We start from the raw sequence: 14,353 nt of genomic DNA, 5'->3' as shown, positions 1-14,353 counted from the left end.
CCCCCCGCGGGGGGGGCCCCCCCGCCGTTTCCCTGCCCGTTCTCCGCCAGGAGGGAGTTTCTCCTCAGGGCGGGCAGGTGGGGCCGATCCCATTCCCCGCCGCCTCCCTTCTTCCCTCCAACGGGGCGGGGGCGCGGACAGCCATCCCCGGAGCGGAGTCGCCGCTTCCCGCCTCAGCGGCTGCCCCTGCAACAGGTCTGCGCCCCCTCCTCCTCCTCCCTTCCCTCCCTCTCTGTGTCTGTCAGGCGAACAAAGGGGCTGAGCGCCCTTTCCAACGCAGCGACCGCCCAGCCCGCCTCCTCCTCCTTCTCCCCCTCCTCCCCCCCCACCCCTTACGCTTCAGCCATTTGCGTCGCCTGGCATCGCCCCGCCGCTCCCCGCGTCTCCTTTCCCGGCTTCTCCGCCTCCTTCCCTCCCTCCCTCCCTCCGCCGGCTCCTGCTCCGGCGCTGCCGGCAGCGAGGTGGGGCGGAGGGAGCTTCCTCGGAGAGCAGCCGTCGCCGAAAGGTAAGCCCTGAAGGGAGGGGAGTGGGGAGGCAGCGCGGCGGCGGCGGCCGGGAGGGGGCTTATGCCCCGGCCCCGGGACTTGCCCGACCCCCCTCCCGGCCGCCGCCGCGGAGCCTCCGGGGGGGATTTGTGCCGGTGTCTGCCCATTACTGAGGTAAAAACCTCGACGCAGAGCCACGGTAGCCCTGTGTGTGTGTGGAATTCGGGGTACCGTCAGGTTTAATCCTGCTTTTTCCCTTCATCCACCTTCCCTGAGGCAGGAGGGAGGCTGGGGCATATCCCTCTGTCCCTTCTCCGTGTGTCGCAGAGGAGCCAAACCTGATGCCTGCGTACTATTATTATTATATTTATTTATTTATTTTTCCTGTTGACCTATTAAAAAATAACAATCCCAATTGCTCTTTGCACTTAGGGGTGTGTAGCAGCAGCTATAAATTCTTCATGGCGCGCTTTCCCCATCCTACGAAAAGCCCCCGATGGTACGCAGGGGTGCAGGGTTTTCTCAGGGTGGAAAGGTGCCTGAAGAAAAGTCCCGCTGAATTCTGACGGTCCGAAGGCGGTAGGCTGAATTTTGTGTGTCTGGTCCTTTATAAAAAGCCACCACCAAAAGCTGGCTCCCCAAACCCAAACTTAACACGCAGTGCAGAAAATGATAGCGTTAAATCCTATAACCAGCTTGGTTTTTTTTTTCACCCATCAGATCAAAATAAGACCCCTGGAGAAATAATATTCTGTAAAGCTTTTCCGCAGCGACTAAATCGAACAATAGTAAACTAGAACAAAAAGCTAAAAAAAAAGTAGGGCAATAAAAAATAGAATAGCAATAAAATAGAACAATCCTTTTATTAGATCTGAGAGGCTAAAGAGCTCCTCCGTTTTTCAGAGACTTAACCATCTGGCTCCCAAAAAGGAATTAAATGGGATGTTTACAGAAAATAATTAAATTGTCACTAGTATTGACAAAGCAGTATTTGCTCCCAGGTTTAACTCTCTGGCCCATCCTCCCTGTTCTGCATTCTCCTCTTCCCGAGGCCCATTGCAGGGCATTTATTCACTCTTTAATTCTTCCAGTGCGTGCCAATGGGGTCCTCTGGCCATCCAGTGCTTATGGCACTGTCTGATGAGCTGAGGACCGGTCCCTTGCCTGCCTCAGCTCCCCCCAGCTCTGCAGGGTCTCACTCCTGGTAGTAGTGGCACTGAAGTCAACAGTGACACTCTTAGAAGCTGGAGTTTGCGGGACTGTGCCTTGACAATATCAAAAGACTGAAATCCTCTATAGCTTCCTTTCTTCTCCGAATGCTTTGCTTGCATCACTTTTCAGTGTAAGAGTCCAAATAGATGGACAGATTTGAAATGTCAATAAACATTAGAGCACTGTTATTTGGCAGGAACATTCAATGAAAGCCATTAACTGGCTTTACTATAGTAAAGCAGGATTATAGTATTTAGGGCTGGCCTAGGTTACCGTAGAGACAGTGATGTGGTTAGATGACTGGATCCAGATCCTACTTGCTAGGGGTTTCGGCGTCCTGTAGTATCCTGTTGCAAGAGGATATTAGGGGCAGCTGGCTGCTAAAGAAAGGTATAATAAAACATGAAAGGAAATCCCGCAATTTCTTTTAGAGCAGAATTCAACTCTTTTTTTTTTTTTTTTTTTTTTTTTTTTTTTTTTTTTTGTGTCTTGTGAGATCCTGTATGAGTTTTGCAGGGATTTTGCTGTTTATCCCTACTGAGATTCTACAGCATTGCAGTTAGAAGTCTTGTTTTTTCCCTGAGAACAGCAGCTGAAAAGCTTGGAAATACCCTTTTAAAAAATGAGCTCGTTTTCATTGTGTTTGATCTCATTGGCTTTCTCGGGACATGACATTTTTATGTCTGCTGTTTTACTTTTCAATGGTATTGTCATCGTCTGTTCTTACTGCTTCCTTTTTGGTCTCAGTGTTGTTTTGTCAGGGAACAGGCATGATTAGTTCCTTTCACTGAAGAAGAATTACTTTATAGCAGTTCAGGGTTTGACAACCAGTTTAACCTGATCTATGTCTGAGCTGTCACTGAGCGGGAAGGGACCCTGCTCCGTCCTGAGCCTGGGCCATACATTCCTGCCCGCGTCCTTGTGCCAGCACTCGTAACCACGTGACAATACAGTGAATGGAGAGAGATTTTGCCTTCCTCCTGCAGTTAATTAAGCAAACACTCAGTTTACATATGTAGATGTTGCCATTATGAGCGGGGCTGGTCCTGTGACACGCAGCATTTAAATCTGCACGTAACTCTCGGCAAGATCAGGACCATACGTGCTGTGTTTTCCTTAGACAGCGTCTACAATTCTGTAGCCTTTCCTCTGTCCTCAACCTAAAACGCTGCTTGGACGCTAAGTGGCAGGTTTGGCTTTGAAAGAATTACAAGGCTGGGTCAGTATTGTATATGGATGATTGAGTGTTAATGCAAAAAAAAAAAAAAAAAAGAGTTGGCCTTTGTTCTGCACTGCACATTTGGTACTTTCCAGTTTCTTATAGCTCATCAGTGAGGATGGCAGGAATTCACAGTCGGTTAAGTCAGTTTATTTGATGCAAAACAAGCTGAAAAAACCCATCCAGTAGTCCTACCGATTTTTGCGCTGTGTGTCAGAGGGAGAAGAAAGATGTGTCACATAAATGCTTTTCAGGTGTGATGTTTCATGAGCTGCCATTGCTATGCCTCTGGCTAAAACAGACGGGTTGACAGCCTTTTTTAATTCATTCGGAAACATGCCAGGAACCACAACCTTTCCATGCAAATCCACATAAGTTGGACAAGCAGTTTCCATGCTGTTATGTTGTCTGTCACAACATGATTTGCATTAATTAATAGTATTGAAGTTATTTTACACGTACACATTCACAGATTAGCACAAGCTGTTTGTTGTTTTTCTGGACAGTGATTCATCCAGGAGTATTTAAGGAGCAGAGTAAGCTTTGCATGTGGATTTCTAACTGCTGGAAGGCTCCTGGACTTCTGAAGCATTTCAGACTGTCAACGTGTCAGAGATCTGCAATAATTTTTATATTTTCTTTTCTTGGAAGCAGCTCTGCTTTCCTCTTTCCCTCTCTTGTAAGTAGATTGGAAGAACAGGCCGTAAGCTCTGGAGATAAACTATTATTCCTGCGACCCATATTTTAAAGTGTTAGACAGTAAGAAGGAAAATCCAACCCTTTGCTACAGGAATGGCATGCAAACAACAAACGTTCTGATTCCGTCAGTCAAAGACAAATCTCTTCATGGGAGGGCTCTCCTCTTATCCGGTAGCTTTCTTTCATCTCTCCTTTCCTGCAGCTTCCCACATTGCCTCAGTTCATTTGTATGTACAGTGAAGGAAATCCAGACGCTCACGAAGTTAATGGGAATTTTCTCCTGATTACTACGGGGATGGGATTTAAAGTGATGTCAGACTCTGGCCTTATCAGAAAACTGTGTGAAACTTAGGTGGAAACTTACTAGCGCAAGCCTCGTTCTGTCCAAAGCAGTGGAAATACACTGACGATGTATTTCTTGTTTAATAACAACTGATAACAGAGTCCTGTAGGACTTCTGTAGATTTTCACAGCAGATGCAGACACAGTAAAGTAAATTTCATTTCAGCATTTTGCTTTGTGAGCTTTGGAGTTAGTGCCATGTGTCCCAAGAAGTTTTACATAGGAAAAGGAGGGCAAAGTCTGTTGATGATGCATTCATATGATAAAATTCACTGGTGCTGCTTCTTGTTGGTCAGGATGAGGCCTATACCACCACTCATTCTCTGTGACAGAAGACCAGGAAGCCTCTATGATGGGCAACAGAGTTGCAAGGTTCTATTAGATTGTTAACCCAATCCCTGACAAGACATTTTGCATCCATATGGGGAAATAAGTATTTCTATTGCACCCCCAAAATCAGGCAACTTTTCAGAGTACAGTGGCTGAAAAGCCTCAATATCTGCTTTGAGGAGATGATGATGTGTATCTAAAAATCTCTTCCAAGTCAGGAGAAACCGAACTTCAGATTTACAAGTGAAATAGCAAAATCTCAAAATGGTCAAGAACCACAAATCAGGACCCCTGAATCTGTGTTTTTTCTCACACCTCCCAAATTATAACCATAAATCAAACACCTCTCTGCCTCACATCCTGATTTGAAGATCTTAGTTGTTATTCCAGGTCCTGACTCTGTTCAGCTCTGCCCAGATTGCTACCTAGCAAATGCAAGAATAGCACCATGGCTGTCCCACATGATGCAAATGTAACTGCATGCATTAACAAGATTTTATCCTTGCACTTGAAAAGGATGTTTGAACTATAGGTTAGCCAGCCATACTGCAGTCTTTACTTCTCTGTGTCAGGAAGTCCAAAGGCAGATGGGACAGTCCTGAGACACCCTTCAGGATTATGTTGCCAGTCTGTATGGCTCCTCAGAAAGAGCATGGATCATTTTGGGAAACTGGAGTGTTGCCAAGTCAGCACATATAAAAGTGTAGAAGACAAAAAAAGTGAAGTCCAAAGTGAAAAGCAGCATGTATATTTCTTCAAGGTATCCAAGATGATCCATTTGACACCTGATTTTCCATCAAGGTCATTGGCTAAAACAGAGAAGCCATATAGATGTGAGACGGATGATTTGAGCAGAACAATGCTTTGGCCTAATTCAGCCAGAAGTTATTGGCTTGGTATGGGACTAAAATTCTTTGGCTTGTTCTTGCAGAAATAAAAGTGGATAACCAGGCAGTCTTTTCTGTCCCTTAAATTCAGGCATCTTAAAAAAAAAAGAAAAGAAAAAAAAGTGAGAGCTATTTAATTATTTGCAGTAAATGATAAATGTAAAATTTGAGTGTAGTCAGAGAAATCAGTGCAGCCAGAAAGCCTTTGGCTGAGCACTCAGGCTCAGCATATGAAATTTACATTACAGTAAAAAATGTTATGCATCCAATGCAGAAAGTGTCAGGCCATGGAAATAAGAGTGTTTTAATAGAAACCTATTTTATTTCTGTCTCTGACTGGCCAGCAACTGTTACCTTCTAGTAATGTAAACAGCACATATTACAGTTTTCTCCTCTTCCCGTGTTTTGATCTGATGACCTCACAGAGTAGCCTCCTATTTTGTTAAGCCCTCAGTTACATAGTCGCTGCTAAAAACATTGCCATTGCACGGTGAAATCTGTGCTGACAGCCTACGGGTATTTCTGATAGTAAAGTCTTGCCACAGAAGTACCTACGACTCTAGCATGTGTTTCTGCTTTGAGATCGGCAAAAGCGTTTTTCAATCCTAGCAGAAGCCGGGATGGCTTGGATCTCCAGGCAGAGAGAGCCCTGACTGAGGCTCCAGACTGAGCCCTGCCACACCACAGGCAATGGGAAGAAGTATGGAAAGTTCCCTTTCACGAGGGAACAGAACCCAGGATTCTTATTTCTCTCCTTCAGTAAACTTCTTTATTGTTTCTGTGAAAAGTAATACAGCTTTAGTCTGAAGGAGGATAACCCTCTTCTCATAGTCTTCATGATTTGACATATGGGGGTTTTAATCTTGTCAGACAAAGGAAGTTTCCCGTGGGGCTTGGTCAGAGCTCTAACCATTGTAGAGAAAGGCCCAGTAGCAGCAAGAGTCAGTACTGTTATATTTTAAAATAATTTAGGTTTATTTTGAAGAGGATTCTGGACTGAGGCACCCAAAGCATGAACTAACACCTCCTGATCGCACAAGACTTTATTGCCATAGTCTTTGGTATTTTTCCACGGGCTAGCCCTTGGTAGCTCTTGTATGCTGATTTTTGAGGAACCCAATGAATTGACATGTGACTATACCCACATGATGTGTATGGGTACAGAACCTGTCCGTGTGTTCCAGATCCCGTTCCAGGAGCTGACCACGGATAGATCAGCAGTACTGTGCAGCTGAGACACACAACATCCATCTCTGCCCTTGCAGGAGAACCGGGAGATGCATCCCACACATAGATCAGTTCTGTGTAGTAATATGGCCTCAGGCCTGCCCCGTATCTCTCCACCTTGGCCTGGTTTCCATGAAATAATAAATAAAAGAAGTCAGACTCCCGTGAGTCACCTAGTTCACAGCTACAGGCTCAACAGCAAACTTTACCAGCAGCACTTCTGCCATGGCAGAGAGAAGTCTGTGCAAACTAATTTTTTTCCTCCTTTCAGATTAAGGCTGTCATTCTGGAGGGTTATTTTGCTGTCTGATATGGCTGTCTTAGGTCTTCTCTGTTGCATTGCTATCTGCCAGATAAAACTGCCCTCAAAGTCAGCCTTTGCCACGTTTAGCATTGCGGCATGTCTCTCCATCTTTGAATCCAGTCCAAAGTCTGTGTAGAGATAATGTCTGCAGAAACCTGGAACTATTTTCAAATCTTAACTAGATGCAGTGTAATTTTTAGCTGTGGCTAGAATTGACTGTAAACCTTAAGTTTACAGTCATAAAGAAACAATATATGATCTCCAAAAATGAGAGGGGTGCCATTCGCAATGTATCTGAAGGACCTCTGCCTTTTTAAGCATCACTTTCTTAATTCATCAAGAAATCATTGAGCTTGTTCAGTCTTTAAAACCAGGACTTTTTTCTCTTAAGTACCTGATTTAGAATTTGCCTGGAAAAAGAAGTGTTTTCATTATTCCCTGGTCTAGAAGTCTTCCTTTTACTTCCTTTTCCTAGGCATAAGTCTCAGAAGAATGGGACTGTTGGCTTTCCTTCGAAGTCTAGTGTTACTTCTCAAATTCTGTCTTTCTCAAGCACAATGATGACATACTTTGGCAGATTTCTGGTGCTTTGAGCTCTTTAATCTGGTATGTCCTTTCCATAATGATATCAGAAGCAAAATCAATTATCTTAAGCAAGGAGTTTTATTTTCTCCAGTTATAGTAGTCCATCTTCTGTATTTAATGCACTGCATAGCAGGTGTGTTGCAAAAATGCAGTACATTCATGGGAATCGAATGCTCTTCTGGAATGCAAACCCAAGCCTGACTCTTCTTTTACTTTCAAAAATCTATCTGAAGAAATCTGCTGGTTCGCTTGACTTGGCTTCTAAGTAGATATTCTCCCCCTCCTTTCTTAGTACCAGCATTGCCAAAGTGTTCTCAGAGACTTTGAACATGTTTGCAATTATTTATTTGTTGACAACACAGTTTAATGCTGGCTGAAAAGCATTTCTTCAATCAACATTACAGCAGTTAACCATACTGATGCTCAGATGAGGCTTTTCATCATCGCAGGCCAATGCTTTGTTTGATGTTAGTACTGCTGGTGTATAGCAATTTCCAAAACTTAAGGTCAGAAAGGATTACTAGATCAACTAGTCTGCTTCTGTCAAATTTCATTCCCCATGGGAGCTGGAAGGGCTCCCAAGTCCCTTCCAGCAATGAACACACTCCCAATCTCCTTCATCACATCAGAGTAAGGGTCTTCCCACGTCAGATCAAATGCCCAGCTAGCTCAGCATCCTGCCTCCCACACAGACCATAATCCACTATTGAAAGGAGTGCGTAGCAGAGTAAAAATGTGTATTTCCCCATGGGATGTGACTGTATCTTTGAGTGTTAATACTTTAACCATTTTCCAACTCGTGATCCTTCTAAGCTGGATGCAGTTTTAGTGTTCAGTGTGTCTTTGGTCACCTTCAATAGATTTCCCTTCCTTGACCCCATTCTTCACTCTCCCCATCAATTCATGTAAACTTTATGTATCCACAATATGCTGTGGTAGTCTTCCCTCCACCCAGTAGTGTAATTTTTTTTCTTTGTTTACACTTCCACCCCTTGGTTTGTTTAGGGCTTTTTCCACCAGCCTAAGGCGGCCATCAGTATGCAGAATTTTCATGTGCCTACACTTGTGCACAATCATCAAGTCACAGAGCAAACATACCAAGCCCCGAAGAAGTGCCACTGCATTTCTCAGGTTGACTAAAGCTCGCTCTACCTGTTCTCCAAGCTACTAGCACAAGTCACCTTCTCTCCAAAGCCATGGAAGCGTGGCTGTGAAGTGGTGCCTAAACTGGGGACCTTTTTGCTTGGGAGTTGGCTCAAGACTGGCATACACTGTGTGGAGACAGAGTAAGCTCGTGTCTGGTTGCAGAATGCTACTGTGAGCCTCTCACTGAAGTGTTTTTCTATAGCTCTTAAATAATTTGGTACTTTTCTCTGTCCTCCCAGATTTTTAAATACTGCTTCCAAAATGTAAAGCCTGGAACATCCATCCATCCATCCATCCACACATCCATCCCAAACCTACTTATGTTATTGATGAAAGGCAACCTTCTCCCTATTGTTACTCCTTATTTCCCAGTATGCGCATTCAAGGACTGTACTTGCCCTTTCAGCTGTAGCACTAGGCTGGTGTGTTATATACAGCTCTTCATCTGATGTAGTGTTAGCTGTGTCCAGAGAAACTGAAGTTTGGTTACTTTTATTGTATCACAGACACAACCACATACTCTCGCTTTATACCTAGAACTGTAATTACGAGGCCATCTCTAGAAGTAGCAGCAGTTCTCCATAACAAGTTTCGTTACATTCAGTATGGTGTTGCCATGCCATTATCTCCTGATCTGTTCTGCATTAGTGATAAAGACACCACATCAGCCCTTGGGAGTTTTCCCCAAAGGTGGTGTAATCTTTCTGTTTGACTTTCTTTCTTCTAAGAGATATTGGAGAGGGCTTGCACTTGACCTTTGCTAGATTTTGCTTTTGTGGAGTGTTATTTCCTTTTTGGTGTGAGAACTCCTGAGAGACAGGGCTCCTCCCTAACTACTTCTGAAGAGTATAAACTGGAAGGAGCTCAACAAGTTAGTTTCCTTTTTAGAGAATGGTTGTCTCAATGGTATCACTGTTAGGAAACCTTTTCTCTGGTCATGACAACTGTTTAGAACTTGTATATTTTAAGTTTAGATTTGCTAGCTATAATATCAATTTCATCAGGCTTTTGATAATATTTTTATTATGACTTACTTCCTCTCTCTCTTCCTCCCTGCCCAGACACACACAGCCTTTTCTGCTGCCCACTTGTTTCTTGTGTGGTCTGTAATAATTTTTTAATTTTTATGAAAATTTCGCAGCTATGAGATAAAAACATTCATAACTTTATTACATGTTATGAGAAAACTGCAACACCCTGAGAGGTCGCAAGAAAGCTACACAGGCAAATTGAGTGTAGATGCAATACTGCAAAATCTAGTAGGCAGGGCAGGACACTAGGATTGCATCGTAACCCCAATTTTGAGCACTCCTAATTTTAAAAATGGGAAAGAAAAAAATTATTCTTCCTTATTGTTTTCTTGAGGTGGGACATTGAAAAACTTTTTTGTGTGTGGTTTTTTTTTTTTTCTTACAGGCAAGAGGTTAATCTAGTGATTAAGACCTAGAGTTTAAATGTGTAATAGGTTGTAAAAATTCAAGTGCTGCAAGTCTTTTCAGAGAAATGACATCTCTATGTTCCAGATGTTTTCCCCAGCTATGAAGAGACTTTTTTTTTCCCCCCCAAATTTCACATCTGCTCAATGAGCAGCAATGTAACAGATCATTTTTATAAATATGCAAACCTCTCTACACTTGGCTCTGCCCTCCAGAAGACTTTGCTTTCTGGACTGAGCTGGGTGTCTTCACACTGGCCAGTTCTACTTTTAACAGTCATCTTTTAGTTTTTAAAATAAATAGAAGGGATGTTTTCTCTCTTTTGATGATCTTGCCTCTTTAGACTCTGTAATTATCTCAATCAGATGACGCCCCTATCCCGAGGGAATTCTCTAACTGGGGTAAAATTTGGCAGTACAAGTTTTTAGAAAAGCATTTCCTGGACTAAGGTGGAGCAGAATGGCATTCTGTCAGTGCTGAACTGGTGCAGTGTCTCTTGGGGAGGATAGCCTGCTTATGTAAATCAGAGTTGCTTATGATAGGGATGATAGGGAAAGCATTGCTTTTATTTACCCTGGGACTGAGTCAGAGCAGTTTCCATTTGTGAACTGGAAAGCAATAAACCAATTCCTCCCACATGCGCATAGTCCCCAGAGAAATTGGGTCTCGCTAGAGGACAAGGTTTTGGTCAAAGGTCATTGGCACTGCACAAAAAAAAAAATAGAGAACAGTGCAAAACAAGCATTTAATTGGATTTTATCAGAAGAGCTGCCAAGTGAATGCAGTGCCAAGAAACTTTACCTGCAGCTTTTCATTACAGTTCCTCTGTCAGAAAAAGCTAAGCCGCCTTATCTGCACTGTTACTTGAGCAATGTCTCACAGCATCTGAGGTTGGGGGCACACGTCCAGGATATTGTAAGGGTGTCATTGCCAAGTCTGTAAATACAGTTCATGTTTGTTGGCAGTTCCTCTGTCCATTAACATTACATCATCCCTAGACCAAACCCATGATAATGAAAACAGTTTTAGTCCAAGTAATTCAGCTTCTCACTTAAAAGTCCCTGGTATATAAGGTGATATCAGTCCACAGATGCCACATGCTGTAAACAGCTTGCTTCCTTTTCCAGTATCTGTCCTGTTTGTGAGTTTTGGAAAAGTGCTAAAACCAAGTTTGTTTTAAGCCAAATGAGATTGCTAGGAGCTCAGATCCTTTTGAATCAGCTATCAATTATCTTTTGCGATTCGGTAATTTTTGAATGTTCTGTGTCGCTAGAACAGCAATACAACTCCTTGATCTCTGTAAATAAGAAAAAAAATGAAGAACAGAGTTCAGTATTGTATTTCCATCGGTGCCTTTCAGCTTCTTCCTCTTTTATACTAAATTCATGACCTTTTAACTTGAGTCGGTCGTGTTGCTCAATAATGGGAAGGTTCCACAACTTCTCTGAATTGTTTTTTCAGCTTTGTCTTTGTGTAATCCTTGTACTTTGTTTTCAGGGGCTGAGAATGCTGGAGCAGCCATTGCTTTGTCATTGACAAAGTTCTCCAAAGCCTCTTTTAGCTTTTCTAAGTTTTCAGTGTCCCTGTAGGTTCCTTGTTGCCTAAATTGCATGTGATACTTTGATTCAGATCCTCCTCATGTTCGGCATGAATTTCAACATCTTCTTGGTAGCTAGCTATAAATATAACAGAAAACAATTTTCTTTAGAATTCTGCTGCTTGCAAGTCCTTCTTCCTCCTTGTGATTCCTCATGAGCATGTTAACACAGGTGTTTGTTAGGACTGTGGTGGGTGGCAGCTTCTTTCTCAATCACATCTCAGTGTCACATAACATCTAAGCCAAGCAGATATCTGAATATGGGAAAAGGTTTGATTACTGTGCTGGAGGAGGCTCTCACCCTTTTTATTTTCATTAGTCAAGAAAGTTGAAAAGATCGCTTTTTCTGGATGCTGTTTTTAACAACTTTGAATATTCTAATTGGTGATTTTCCTTCGAGACATGATGCAGGAATACGTTTCACCATACACAGATATTATTGGTATTACAGTGACAGTTTTTGGCTTCTCACATTTAGACACCCACACTTTTTATTTTTGGTAGCATTCTCTTTCATTCTTCCTTTATAGTTTCACTTGCAAAATCAAGCAGTAGACTGAGAGCATGAAACTATCTGAATCTACTCATTCCTTCTTAGAGAAGGGGAACGTAAGTAGGAGAAGTGGTCTCAGGAGTGAGGTGTGTCTGGATCTAGGAAAGATCATACTATTTAGAGCAATGGGGGAAAGTATATTAGTGCCCTTTGAATGTTCATGATTGAGGAAGTCAAGCTGTCCAGAACTGTGGCAAGATAAGAGTTAAGTATCAGGGCACTCAGCCCAAGAAAGAGCAGAGGAGATGCAAAATGTTTCAATTACTTATGTTACAAATTATATACTGGCAGCAATTTTCTTAATATAACACTACATCAGAGCTTGACGTTCTAGGTGCTTTTCCAACCATCTCTATTTGGCCTCTGTCACTTTGCCAGTGTCATTTACAGTAGCTGCTCTTGAACAAAGCTGATTCTCAGGGCTCTGGAAGGCCTGGAGCAAAAAGTACAATAATCTCAAAGTCTACAGCACAATAAATCAGAAAAAAAAAAATTGTTACGTAGTGCATTCAGTACTGTGAAAACTCACTGAAAAAAATAATCACATCAACAGAGATGCTGCCCAGTTTAAGTTAATAATTAATTGATAAATATATCTTCCCCAGACACACCGAATGTCCAGACAGATCACCGCATTTCTCCTTGTCTAGTTAAGGCTGCAGAAAAATCAGTAAGGCCTAACCTACAGAGTTTGGGTCTGGACCTTAGGAAATTTGCCACTAAAGCTGTCAAAAGTTCGTAAAACGTCATAGAAAGTTCCTAAGTGCCAGATTTTTAAACACCCAGATGAGAAATACAAAGTTTGTGAAATCTCATTCTAGTAAGGAGTTTCCAAGTGCTGTTGAAACCTTGTTATGTTCTCAAAGGCTCAAATATCTGGCAATCAAACCTCAGTATTGATTTATTGTCTAACTGAATGTGTTCAAATGGAGTAGAAAGTCCTTCACAGGGCAAGTGCTTAAAATAAAAACCCCTAAGAGAAGGCTGATGCTATCATTTAAGTGAAGTTTGCTTACGCCAGTATGGGCTTCTAGGTTTCATGTCTGTGTCAAGAGTTTCCACACAATGTCACCTACCAGTTATGCTTTCACTAAAAAAAAAAAAAAAAACAAAAGTTAGATTTTCCTAATATTAATTTAATAGGGTAAATAAATCAACTCTGCTGAAAGGAAGTCACAAGGCATATTTTACATAGAAATGAGTGTTCCTTGAGGACTGTGAAAAACCTGCCAGTGGGGATTTTAATGGAAATTAATAACCTCCTTAAAAATAGAAGCAGAGCTACAGATACTTATTAAATGAAATTAAGTACCTTTGGTCAATTTTCATGCATCATTCATCAAAACTTAAACTGAGCCTGGGAAATTCATAAACAAACATGAGGCAAACAAACAGCACTTTGTTAAATTCTAAAAAACTACATTTGTGAAATGAAGATACAGCCGGGTGGTGATTGTGCTGATGGGGACTAACCTACTTACAGCCGTGCCCCGTGGCCTGCCGTTTTCCCAGAAGAAACTTCGTCTTCTAATTATCTGTTGTGATTTTTCGCTCGCTTCTACTTCTTGTTAACAGGAGCCTTAAATCTTTCAGACGGGAACCAGTCCCTACCAAGTCTGACGTCTCACTAATGCATTACAGCTAGGTATGCTGTTACATACACGGCAGATTGCTTTGGTCCTAACAACAACAAGAAAAGGCTTTGATGTGTTTTGTAAACACTTAGAAGCTATTAGCGTGCTTCTGGTCAGGCTAGGATACTATAGATATCCTATTACAGGAAATATAGCTCAAAGAGTCCCAAACTTCTGAGTAAGTGAGAACTGGTCAATTTTTAAAACTGGTCAACTTTCTTTTAAGCAGGGGGAATGCGTATGAGGAGCGGTGATATGAAGAAACCTTTGCGAAGGTCACGTAAAGGAAGACTTGGCTAGCGGGGAATCTCCTTCCAGAACAGATTGCAACCACCGCCTTCCGCTGACAGAGTTGCACAAGGTGAATAAATTAGGATTGTATTCCGAAGTATCTGCATTTACAGGACGTTTTCCCTCCTTGCCCAGCATGGCGTAGGGACCGGTTGCTGTTAAAGGATGCTGCTCCTGCAAACTGCTTGAAATTGTCCCATGGCAACGGTGGAAACCAGAATTGCTTTTCTAGGCTGTTGCGCTGCTCGGTGGGGTGATCCCCTTCCCCCCATTCCCAGAAAGGGGTCAGATTTGGGGGGGGGGCCGAGCTAGTGCAGCCAGCCCCGGGGCTGCAGGAGGGATCCCCCCGGGAAAGGAGAAGATGAGGGTTTATTCCCCAAAACCAGGGAATTATTAAGCAGCAGAA

The sequence above is a fragment of the Calidris pugnax genome, unplaced genomic scaffold, assembly GCF_001431845.1.
Source record: "Calidris pugnax isolate Ruff unplaced genomic scaffold, ASM143184v1 scaffold141, whole genome shotgun sequence".
NCBI classification, from domain to species: domain Eukaryota; kingdom Metazoa; phylum Chordata; class Aves; order Charadriiformes; family Scolopacidae; genus Calidris; species Calidris pugnax.
Note: the sequence above shows the minus strand (reverse complement) of the source record.